This window comes from Rhyacophila brunnea, unplaced genomic scaffold (assembly GCF_057557595.1).
Source record: "Rhyacophila brunnea isolate RB1 unplaced genomic scaffold, BYU_Rbru_1.0 scaffold_20, whole genome shotgun sequence".
Lineage (NCBI taxonomy): Eukaryota > Metazoa > Arthropoda > Insecta > Trichoptera > Rhyacophilidae > Rhyacophila > Rhyacophila brunnea.
In genome coordinates this window covers 16,636,602-16,650,380 of record NW_028232860.1, presented here as the reverse complement: position 1 = coordinate 16,650,380, position 13,779 = coordinate 16,636,602, and the positions used below count along the sequence as shown (strand labels likewise).

At 32.7% G+C, this 13,779-nt stretch overlaps 1 protein-coding gene across 1 annotated transcript in view; it reads left to right on the top strand.

The window, feature by feature from the left end:
- Window positions 1-13,779, top strand: part of LOC147071282 (uncharacterized) — a 352,569-nt gene that overhangs the window by 186,444 nt on the left and 152,346 nt on the right. The window lies entirely within an intron of this gene.

The following is a 13,779-nucleotide window of genomic DNA, read 5'->3' as shown; positions in this document are numbered from 1 at the left end:
AGATTACTCAACAAGATCTCCCATGGAGTTCAGCGCCAGAATCACCCTCCTTGCTATCACCTACAACTGCGCCTGCATCTTCATCAACTGTAGGATTAATAACTCCAGAAATTATCCGGCCCTATCCCAGAGTGGACAGAAATGCGTTAAAAAAGTCAAAGAAAGGAAAACTACCAGGAAAATCGAGAATATATACAGATACCCCTGAAAAAATAGACTAGAAGAAATAGAAAAAGCAAAAAAGTTGAAGAAGCAAGAGCAAGAGAGGAAACAGAGGGCTAAGGAGATGAAGCGAGCATTACATTTACTGTCAGATACAAGAACCAAAACAAAAAGACAGAAGAAAACTTCAGGGACAACTAAACCAAAGAGGCAAAATAAAACTGTAAAGACTGATAGTCAGGATGAAACTGATTGTGAGGATGAGGCTAATATGAGTTTAAGAGAAATTTCTTGTTCTCCCATCGAAGAGACGTCTGAAGGATCAAGAAAACAAAGACCGTTTTATATTACCTTGGACAGGTGCTTAAAAAATATAGTCCCGTTGAATACAAAGTTTCATTTTTGAGGAAGAAGCCTCATACCTGGAAATTTGTCTTTTCCACTACCAAAGATGAAGGAACAGTTTACATATCAGATGTGGTATGTGTTTTCCCACTATCAAAATCTGCTTTTACAGCAAAAACAGCCCGGATAATATTTAGCTTCGAAAAAGACCTATCTATGTATAATGTTGGATAGTACAACTATTAAATACATAAGATTAAGACCTATTACTCTAATGGTAAATTTTATAATGTTGATTTATTCATTCCTTTATTAACAAAAAATAAATAAAAGTGTTATGTTTTTATGACTAAGTAGTTATAAGCACTTTAAAAACAATAACTTAATTATTATTACATGAAAACTGATTCTGTGTTAGCTTTGATCTCAATACATGATTATATTACATTGAATAAATAGCATTTTCTTTGACTGTACGAAGGTTCCCCATTATGTACGAATGTGCCCCACACTATGTACGAAGCTACCCCACGTATGGGGTAGTTTCGTACGTTTTCCATTTTTCATAAAAGTTACCGTAGCTTCGCCATGCTGATTTGTATCTAAACTACACTTCACTATTATTAAAGCTAAATATATTGGATATATAGAAGCATTGAAGTTATTTTAAAATATCTTACAGTTTTGTTTTTATACGGCTTAGAGTAAAAAGTGTACGAATCCTACCTGCTCTCCCCTATTTATTGTTTTATTTAGTTCAAATGAACATAGCAATGCACAATGAAATCTAATAATCAACCTAGATATTTCCATTTATAATTGTATTAAAGATTAACCCTAGAAAGGGTTATTTGATTTTACGACCCGCTGAAGAAATTTTTGATTTTTTTTAAATCAAATTATAAAGAAAATACCTTCATACATAGAATTATTAACTACGTATAGCTAATTAATTACAACATTATTATACCTTGCGAGCTAGGCATGCTCTAAGATTATAGTGATCAGCTCTGCAGCGATTAATTTTTACAATTTTATTGGTTCTCTATCAAGCCATTTTATATTTTATTAGCGCGCCAGGGTTTGGTTTTACTATTGAAAATACTTTACATTAGTCATTTATTTTTATAAGTGAACTGACCATATGATTTATCTGAATGTCCTGTACCCACAAAACATTTGTCAGTTTAAATGTGGACAGGTAGTACCTATAGTTAATTATTGATCCATCAGTTAACTGGTTGAATCAACGGAACGTGATTAATTATTATTATTGCCTTTAACAATTCTCGAAATCTTTCGAACAGCTGATTGGTCAGGTTTTTCTAATACCTCTTAATTACCTATCTAGTTACGTATCTACTTTTTGATTGGATCGATTACGTTTTTTTGAACGAACTATTTTATTTCTTATTTGACGTTTGTCATTGTATTTTTTGTTTTAATGAAAAGTGACAGCTAGCAATCAAAATGTGACAGATTTTTACTAGTAAGCAGGTGCGTACACAAGGGGGCAGTGGCGAGGGGTGGAGGTAGGTTGTTAAGATCGGACATAAATAGTGCACACTAAACTTTGTCAGTCATACTTATTTGTTTTTATTGAACTAAGAATTTATTTATTTTTGACGTAAAACATCTTACATTTCGAAACACTTATGGGGGGGGGGGTTAATTTGGCGCTCATGGTATCCGACTTTTGCTTAACCCATAATCCATGTCCGTTGACAGTGCTCGCTAGAACAGTGACGATCAACGGAAATCATGAAAACTGACAAAATGGCGATCATGTTAAAAAAATTCAAACATTCTTCTATTTCTTTCATAACACTACAACACGCTATTAGGTCCAATGACAGTAGTGAAATAATAAAGATAAGTGAAACGATTACATAAATACCCCGGCATTGAGAAAACTACATAATATATTGTGAGCTCAGGCAATCGAACCCGGAGCCCCGGCTGAGTACCCAGTGCCTTACGCACTGTCACAACATTGTGAACAACTCAACATACATGACTACATATTTAGAAATCTCGATTACCTCTATTGAAATACACTGCAATGACAGTTTCACGATGCCAAGACAAGATGCGGTTCTCGTAGAGCAGTGTGTAAGGCGCTGGTGTTTCATCCGGGAGTTATGGGTTCTATTACCGGTGAGGTCCCACAATATATTTATGTGATTTTCTCAAAGCCTGGGTGTTTGTGATTGTTTCACTTTTATTACTAAATCCACAACTGTTTCACTGCACTACTGTCATTGGGCCTCTTGGTCTGTTGTAGTGTTATAAATAATATATATATATATAAAAAAAAACTGACAGCCGTACAAAAGCAAGAAAACTACCAGAAAAGGAAGAACATGCAGATGATGGTTTATATAGGCCGTTCTCTATTACAGCCAATTTCTTTATTAAATAAATATATTAACATATTTTAACATCCGAAAAAAGAACGTCAACATTTAACTTGTCGGCGTGGCGTTTTACGTATTTTTTTCATTATATAATTTAGAAAAACACTTTCTGAGAGAGTATGTTATCACCAATAGAAAAAATCTTTTTTGAAAAAAGTAAGCCACCCGGCCGGGAATCGAACCCTGCATCTCCTACGGGTAAACGCCCCAACCGGCGCATTTTATCCAATATGCTACGGTGTGACATACTAATAGCGACAAATGTAAACTATTGGTCATTTGAATACCTACTCATTAGCGTTCTTCGAAATCAAGCTACTTTGGCAATCGGTTTTTGTTTCTTAAATCAAAGTAGGTAACTATTTTACTATTACTCTAGATTACTAACCGACGTCGTGGAATTTCTCCAATATTTTTTTAGAAGTAACTACTTGCACTTGCTAATAATTTTATAATTAACTATTTTTTTTATTCAAACGAATAATTCACAAGATTTTAAGAATATATCATTCTGATTGTTGAACATTATATAATTTAGAAAAACACTTTATGAGAGTTTAATAAACACTTTACCCGAAAAGGGCATTTTTTAAATGTGAATTAAATTTGGAGTACCTACCTACACAGTCGTACGTTGTTATTTTACAAATATATATATTCTATATATTAATTAAATGTAGTAAGGTTGGAAAATAGTAGACATATTATTTTTACTAGTAAATTTTATATAAAGTGTTAGTTTTATTAATTTTCTCTCAATACCATATTTTCTAATAGGTACCGGATCAGGCGGATGGCTAACAAACATCCGTAGAAAAATATTAATACAATCGTCACTGGTGACAGCGGCCCGTATTCTCTACTTATGAGCAAAGATATTAATATACTTTTTTTCTTACATTATACAACGTATTACAAACCTTGATCTATCAATAATTTGACACGTTTGAAAAATTAGCTATGAGGTCATATTATAATCACCTGCTACTTATCTATACATCTTACCTTACTAATAAAATAATTAAATTTTATTACTTCAAAACGATTCATATAAAAAATAATTATAGCTAGACATTATGTCTACCTATGACCAATTAATTTTAAACTATATACAGATCAATAAACAGCAAATAAAAAAACGCACTAATTCGTATGAAAAAAATGTTTTTTTAAATTATTTTTTCAAGGTTTTGGACAATAAAGGGGCCATAGTGGATATTTTTGTGGCATTGAGTGATTGAAATCAGATAATGTATATCAACACTTTTATTTTAATAATTATATATATTTTTAATAAAAACAATATAACCCTAATTCAAAAAAATATATAAGCAATTAGTTTTGCTACTGCTGGAGGTTACGATTATTCGGATTTTCTTAATACATATTTGTGTATGAGAAAAAGATTTACCTATGACCAATATATACAAATGTATATGTATCTACGTCTGTTATCTATGCCTATGACCATAGATTTTAAATAAAATATGACTTTTCTTCTTTTATATAATGAAGCATTCGTTGCTAAAGGAGCGCTAGCAACTAAATTGTTATAGGTACACCCACGTTGCTATGAAAATCAATATGAAATGTCAAAATGACATTTCAGTTTTTTGATGAAAATTGGTGGCATGTCCTAACTTAGATTTACAGATGCCAATTATATACTAGCATTTTTTATTTAAACAATATATAAAACGATATTTAACATTTTTACTATTTTATTTAACATTAAGATATAAATGTAATTAAAGTTCAACAAAATACGAATGCGAAATAAATTAATAAGGAAATAATTACAAGGTAAAAAGAACTTTTTATATACCACGTTTTTAAATTTTCTGTTGAATCATAAAATTTGACAATTCTATTTATAAATACTTTTTTTTTGTACTTGATAGAAATACTGAATAAATATAGAATACTGAAATGTCATTTTGACATTTCATATTGATTTCCATAGTAACGCACGTATATATTAATAATTTAGTTGCTAGGACCCCTTAGCAACCAATAATAGTGTTTTACTTTTTACGAATTTTTTCCGAAATAATTTTCCATACAAAACAGAATTATCTGAAAATGAATTCAATTCTGCTTAAAGATGGCTAAAAGTATTAAAAGAATGCATTGTCGTCGTGTTCTGATATATTCTAAATCTAAATCAAATGTCTAGCTAGTCAGGAAGTTAGTTAAAAATCGCTTGCAAGATTTGTACCGGACAAAGAACCACCGGACAAATAAGAATACGAGCTAAGAACAACTTTGTAAAATATATGACTATAAGCAAGTCAACGATAGTTGTCAGAACCCGCAAGGTTAATGAAGTGCCCTTGCAGATAGCACATGACGACTCAAGTAGCACTCTGGATGATACTGGGACCATACCACTGAACTGAAATGCCTAGTGGAAAAAGCCAGCAGTGCTTTTACTCGAATGAGGAAAATACTATGTAACTAGCTAAAGCCACAATGACATTGAGCTACTTTACAAGCTGCTTGTTGTTAAAAATCTTCAATCGTCCAATACAAATCTTGGACAAACAAGAAAAAAATTGTACTGGACAAACAAGAATACGAGCTAATAAAAACGTGGTAAAATAGTTGAATGGATATAAATATTCAACATATTTAACAAAACTTCATTCAGGCTTGTAGGTAGAACATTGTAATGTGGCTTTTATGTCTGAGTGAAGCCCCGTTTGGAAAAATTGCAAGATTGATTTATAAACTCACTTAATCAGTACCTAGATCGGTACATCGGTACTTTTTATGGTTAACTTTCATACATTTAGGCTTCATCTCGATAGATTATAGAAGAATGATTATTATCGACTTGTCGATGTTTTTATCCACTAAAATTGCATGTATTTTAATTTATATTATATATAATTATTATTTAATTTATATTATTTATATTATTAATACTTCTTCTTATTGTGCCATCCCCTAGCGGAGGTCGGCCACCATCAGGGCGATCTTATCTTTGTCGTCTGCTACCCGGAAAAGTTCAGTGGAGCTGCACTAGTACCAAACACGGAGGTTCTTAAGCCACGAAATGCGGCTACCGTTGATCTTTCCTTGAATGACAAGTTGGAGAATGCTGTACTTTTGTCCTCTCATAATGTGGCCGAAGGTACAACTGTAGTTTCCTGGTTTTGATACTACGTAGAACTTCTCGGTCCTTCCTCATTCGATTGAGAACTTCAACATTTGTCACTCGGTCAGTCCAAGGAATTTGATGCGTCTATACAGCCACATCTCGAAAGCTTCAAGTCTCAGTGACATCTCTTGGTTTAGCGTCCATAGTTATTAATACTGATTAATACATATAATATCTCAAGAGTACTTACTGTCAATAAGAAAGTAAAATCTAATAAAAAAAAAACTAACGATTTTTGTAAGAAAGGTAGTTTGAATGGATTTAACAACAGTTTTGGAATAATAGAATTTCCGGTAGTAGGTAGTTATATTTATTATTGTTATTAATAATAATAATGATTTTAAAAAAGGGGAGACTGAAGCTACTTGTCATGCGGGTTTATATCAATAGGTACAAAGAAAAAAACCTGAATCTCCTCAGATTCCCCTGTGTAATAATATTATATAACAAGTATTCTTACCCTTACGCGATGTGTTAAAGATTTTTTTCTGTTCAGTTCACTGACAATAAAATATAATATGTACCTACCTATGTGAGCAACAAAGATTGTGTTTCATGAATATTAGTTGGTTGTTAAATTGGTATGTACTTGCTAATTGAATAATAGATTTCAAATTCTCATTTTACAACGTTTTCCTTAGCTCGTATTCTTATTTGTCCGGTAAAAGTCTTGCAATCGATTTTTAACTAACCTCCCGACTAGTTAGACATTTGAAACTTTTAGAATACATCAGAACACGATGCCAATGCATTTGTTAATACTTTTAGCCATCTTTAAGTAGAATTGAATTCATTTTCAATTAATTCTGTTTTGTATGAAAAGTTATTTCGACACCATTATTGGTTGCTAGGGGTCTGGGGTCCTAGCAACTAAATTATTAATATATACGTTGTACTTATATAAAAAGTTCTTTATATCTTGTAATTATTTAATTTACATTTGGAATTCAAATTTCAAACTCAAAATTTGGAAATTGACATTCCAAATTTCAACTCATATTAAGTTTTATTTATACTATAATACATAATAATTGCATGATGTCGACATTATTTTTGTAACTATTATAGATAGGTACTTATCACATTTTTTTATGTAAGTATATGTATGTATGTGCAATGACAACAAAAATGTCGTGTACCTATACAAAAAAATATTACGCTCACACTATGTATCAATTCTTTACCAATTTTGACTTACCTTTTTAGAAAGAAATAATAATTTGAAATCCAGTAGCTAGGTACATACCCAATTTAACTTAGCTATTTTTCAGTAAGTATTCGATTATCTCCAGAATTTCAAGACTTATACACTTTTTAGATTTTTTATTAACTACATTACAAAATGATATTAATTATGTTTATAGAGCAATGTGGAACAAGTCTTGCCAGGTGATAAATAAAAAAAGTCGGGTGATGGGTACTTATATATCTAAAATAATTAGGTACATTGTATATATTTTGTCGGTCACCAACTGAAACATATATGGGCACAATTTTTTACTTGAGTTGATTATAATTGTTTAGGCATAAAGCCCATTGACGCAGCAAGTGCGGCGCTCGCGCAAAATTTCTACAAGTGGCGCGTAAATCATCAAAAATACAACGTAATCAAATACGCCAGCGCCCACTGGACTTGACGATGCCTTGCGCCCCGCCTGCCGCATGAGTTACCGTTTTTCGCTTCTCGGCGATACGATTTAATGAAAATACAAAGAAGTCCATTCATTGAACACGGCTACCAAAATTACGCTGCTCGAGGCGTCGTCGATCGACGGGCGAAAAGCAATTATTTAATAACAGGGAACTCTTTGTTCCGTGTCCTATATTTCGCTGGTTGAATAATGTCGTCGTAAATATTAATTACAAACCCCGAAATAATATAATATTTTTATTGCTTTGTTATGAGAGGCGCTGTAATAATAATTATTTTGTGCTGCTTGGGCCACTTATTACATAGGTAAAGGGTAATGCGCGGCGAGAGACGTGTGATTATGGTTATGAATAAACACTTCATACGCCGACTTCGCCCGCTCGACGCGTTCTATGGGCACCATCGCTAAGTATGGCAACGCCACGTATCAGTCATTAAAATGTTATATTGCATTCATCAATGGTTAAAACGTGAACAATTAACGACGGACGAAATTTTACTTTTCTCATCGTTATAAAGTTGAAATTTGGATGTCAAAAATAGCACTAAAATTACAAAAAGACCATGGCGAACAATAGAGATAAAGATCTCCCATCAGACCCGTATGAAAACGTAAAACGGGCATATTAATCACCGCGTCTAGCCGAAGATAAGAATTACATTATTATATAAACGAGTATCTACTTAATGGTTTTATAATAAACGACCTCCCAACTGAACTGAACGCCTGCCATTTTTTTTACCTTCTCCAAGTTGATTGAAGATTCGCATGCAATCCGAAGCACAGTAGTGATACTCCAATACTTGCGCAAGTTTATAGGCAGACAGCAGCTTGCAACTGCCTCTTTTAGGAGGGGGGAATTACGGAAAACGGAAAGAGGAAATAGAGAGGAGACTGTGAGGTTTCGCGGGAGGGAGGTCGGGGTAAGTGCGGCTGTTCCTCAATCAGTCGAGGCGCGACTGCCACACAGTCAACAACGTAACAAAGCCGTGTAATTCTCATTACATTATTATCTTATTTACAAAACACTTATATCGCGCGTGACTGGACGTTTTGTTTGTTTACGAACCAAAACGAAAAATAAACTCAAAAAGTGAAGAATTTTATCAAAAGTTTTTAAAAGACAACATTTTTTACATTTTATAAGCATTGGTTTTGGTCTTCTTCTTATCCAGTGTCTGCGGTTTTTACGGCTTGGAGCGATTTACGAGTTTTTTGTGCGTGAAACGAAAATTTCGTGATTGGTGAAAACGTCGTAAAGTGAAGTGAACTTTACGATTTTTGCGGCAGTGTATTTATTGCTAAGTCATTGGACTTAAGCGGTTTTCGTTCTGGAAAAAGTGCAGTTTAAAAAAAGGGCACTTCTAATAAAATTATTGTGAAAATTTAAAAATAAATAAACTGTGACAGTATCGTATTCTTTAGTATGTTTTTTAGATACGAATCAGTCAAAAACAGTAAAAAAGAGTAATTGTTTTACCTGTTCACTTGAGAACTTATTGATGTCGATGGTCAATTACTGATAAAATTAAAGATAATTATTTTAATAATAATATGAATCAAAAGAAGCTGATAATATTACAGTGTAATTGATTAATCTACGGAAAATAACCATTAAAATAAATAATTGTGATTTTAAAGAAAATGGCGATGACTACTTGTTATCCCAGTAGCTATGTCCAAAACACTCGCCCTCAAATCGAAACATACCAGCCTCAGCAGTATAACACTAAGCCACGTGTACCGCCCCCAGACTACACCATCCCTCTGCACGTGGACTGCAGCGTAGAGTACGAGCTGCCCGAGTGCGCGAAGCCTCCCCAGGGTGTCAAAGTAGAACCACTCCTAATGATACACCCGTGTCACTTTAGGAACCTCGAAAGGCAGAGACGCCGGCCTTTCGAGAACAATCTACCGCTGAAAAACAACAACAATGTCATTCAAAATTCACCCAAAATGAGAACTAACCAACATGTGATAGCGAATAACAACTACAGCTGTGATTTTAACGTCAACAGTAATAATCTAAATAATAATCCATTTGATTACACGTCTAATAACAGTGCGCGTTATAATGCTCGAACAGGGGTCGTGAGAAACCATCCTTATGCTCCGCCGTGCGCGTCTAGGTGTCCAGAACTGCCCCAGTATACCCTTCAACATCACCCGACGTTAATCTACAACGTTTAATCCTACGCTAATCCTACTTTGTTAAAAATAATAAATGTGATAGATAGTCCATCATAATGGTGTATTTACGTGTTATTATGTATCCGAAAAAATATTTTATTAGTTTTTTTTTCGCACAATAAAATAACATAATAAATGTGAACAAGTGTATTTTAGTGCCCTTTGGATAAATTTCAGTTACTGTACTGCATATAAATGACCTTTGGATAACACTGCTTCGTTGAATTTTGGATTTTGTATCTTTAATAATTGCATTTTTTTCATTTTGACTGCATTGCTATTTATGCACATAAAAACAATATAATTTATGTACGATTTTCGTGGATATTTTTTGGTTACATAATATTATTATTTCTTTTCTCATACCTACAATAAATTACTAATTCTATCATACTTTTATTATCTTCAGAGTTTTAGCCAATTTACTTTTTACATTATGTTCATTTGAATAGGCAGGTGGCATACGTGGTATTAATTATATTAAATTGGTACTGATAAGTAGGCACAGATTATTACACCAGACTAAAATCGATAATTGCTACACAATCATTAAAAAGTTTATAAATTTAAAATTCAAAATGTAATAATATCTATGGAAACGTTCAGTACGTTTATTCATTTTCGTAAATATGCAATTTACGAAATTATAATTTCAAATTCAATGACCTCTGTATTGAACGGACATTAGATAATTAAACAAGCAACATGTCGACACCAAAATGTCAAAACGGTCTTAAGTACCTTTGGATAAACCTTTTGTTAAAAGTCTTTTTGTCAGTTAATGAGCAATACGTATAAAAATATAACTTTTCAAGAAATATAATACACTTATTATGGGGCTTTATAATGTTTGTTTGGTTCATTTTGGGCTTAAGAATTAGTTTAGATGAAAGCGTTACTGATCTCGGGGTCTATTATACATTGTGGAAATAGTAGATAAGTACCTACTTGAAATAAATAACATAACAAACGAAATTAGTTGCTTTTCTTTGGATTTGATGGAATTGTGGAAAATAAAGCCAAAGCTAGGCTTAATTGTTTAATAGTACGTATAAATATCCTCATTGGCGACGTGGCACTAAAGAATTTTTATAGATACTCATCGTACATCTCGACAGCCTCCAGTATCCTAATGCTCCGTTTCTTCATTCACTTGAATGTCTTAATGCGTTTATCGATCGTTTTATAAAATATAGTCCAATATAATATATACGCCACGCTGAGCAAAGAAATAATTATTCCTATAATAATTTTCCAATAAAAATTTGAGAGCGCAATGCATTTATACACAGGATGGACGAATTGTTGGAGCGGCCGTCTATGACGTGGTAGTTCTCTGATCGTAGGTTTTCAATTAAGTATGTAATATTGACCCAGTGCAAAAACCGAATGAGTTGGGATAATTGACTAACAACCATTCTTCTCAAAAAGTATTTTAATGTAACCTTCATCTTATAGATGCATATTATATTATGCTAACTGTTGGGTACTTGGTTACATTGTATGTTGACGTATAACGATTTTCCATTTAGTACCATTTCAAGGATATATGGAAAACCATATATTATTTTAACTGTTTAAAATGTTCATTTAATAAAATAATTTAAAAGATTTGCTATTTGTCGTTCTCTCATGGCTGAGGATCATTATCACCCTGTAATTCAGTCATCTTTTGACCGATCATGATTCTTCACCCCTCTCGGTCTGTTACTTCTCTCAGGGCAGAGTGAATGCTATCCCCACTAAGCTCCTACATTTGTTCATTCCAATTCGTCTTCCCTGGAGGCTACCCAATACCACCAGTCTCTCCAGGTAATCCAATAAGAATAATTTGTCCAAAAAAACTTCAGAATGCATCTCAGACATATTGTCGAGAGCCGTTACTTTATCTGGCGTATCTGGATGATTGATTAGTTCGTTCTATGCTATGTTCAAGAAATACTAAGTATTCGGCACAACACCGAATTTCGAAGCCATCAATAAAATTATTGCTTTTCGCTCCCTTGCATTCAGGGTCCATGACTCGGAATCATACATAAATATCGAGAACATAATAAAAATTCCTCGATCCTTCCATATACTTGTGAAGACGTGTCATCGCATTTTTCGCAATTTGTGTCTGCCTTCGTATTTCTGCTTCACATCCATTCTTTCCACTAATAGTCAATCTCAAATATTATAATAATCTCAGATATAAAGGATATATTATCCTTCTTGTAATTTTTTGACGTTGTTTTATAAAAAAAGACACTCAATTCAATAATTCAATATTATCCTTGTACGCAAAGTTTATCAAACCTAGTAGAGTAGAGTACCTATACGTTTTATAACTTTGCACTTTTTACTACACTTTTACGTATATTTGCCTGATTACCTCGCATAAAATTAGATCAAATGATATTCACTTGTATTAATATATGTCATCATCATCATCAGCCGGGGTCAATCCACTACTTCTTCCAACTCTCTCGGTCCTGTGTCGTTCACTGCCACGTATATGTAGCAATAAATAAATAAATAGATACCTACTATCATTTATGTAAAAAAAAAAAATTAATATACCAAGTACATATTATTAGAGCCAGAGTGCAAAGTTATGAAGCATATAGGTACTCTACAGAGTACAGACCGACATGTATTTACGTCTGCCTACATACAAATAAACAATATATACTTAAACCTTTATAAAATATGTTTAGAAACGTGAAAATGCTTTAATTCCGCTTCGGATAGAAAACTAACTAACAAGAAAATGTGGATATGTTTATGGAAAATATTTTACATTATCATCGGAAGTAGCGACACGTGGTCATGCGGAAATGCATTTTTTTATGATGTGGACTATCCAAACTACTTTTAATTTTATATCAATGTTTGCAGATGTGAATGTGTGACGTGTATTTTTGTATAGCGGCAGAGGTTTTCCAATACATACAAGACTATATTATTATTTCTATTAAATTCTATACTTACCTACTAAATTATATCTTTTCAATACTTAAAGTCACCGGTTGAAAAAAATAAAGGTTGTCAGTAATGATTGATCATCTCCGAAGATATAAATAAAATAATATTTTTTAATCGGTTTTTTTTTGTTGTTTTTTTTCTTACGAACGCTGACTGATTGCGTTGTTGATTCAGTTAACAATTTTCGAGAAATTTATACGTACCATGATAAACAGCTTTTAAAATAAAAACATGTTTTTTTTATGTTATCAACATCATCATCATCAAACATAGACTGTATAAAAGGCTGACTATGTCGATGTAACATTTACCCAGGTGCTTATATGGTTGCCAAATAAAAATGTTACGATAAGAATGTTAAACAAAAATGTCGTGTCACATAATTTGGGTATGTGTCTACATATGCGATATGCACTCAAATGATATTATATTATCATAAAAAATGTATTTGGTACGAATTACTCTTGTATGAAACGTTAATCATTAATTACATATATAAATAAATGCATCGGAAAACGCTCGCTATTAAAATTCTTTTTACTTTAGGTATGTATGCCTAGTCCTAGTGTATCCCTACCAAGATACATACATCCGTAAAGAAATTATAAAATGATTTTTCAGTGTTAAAACCCACGTTTATTATTTGTTTGAAACTCACGCACGTCCACATCTGTAATATTATTAATATCAAATTAAATGTATTTTAGACAATCCACATCGTACAAATTTGCGTTCGTTAATCAAAGTAATATTCCACAAGACAGGCGTCGCTACTTCCGATGAAATAGTAAAAAAGATCCCCAAATGGTCACACTTGCTTGCTTGTAAGTACATTTCTACGTGGCTTCTGGTTTGGAATATAAAAACACGGACATTTGTATGT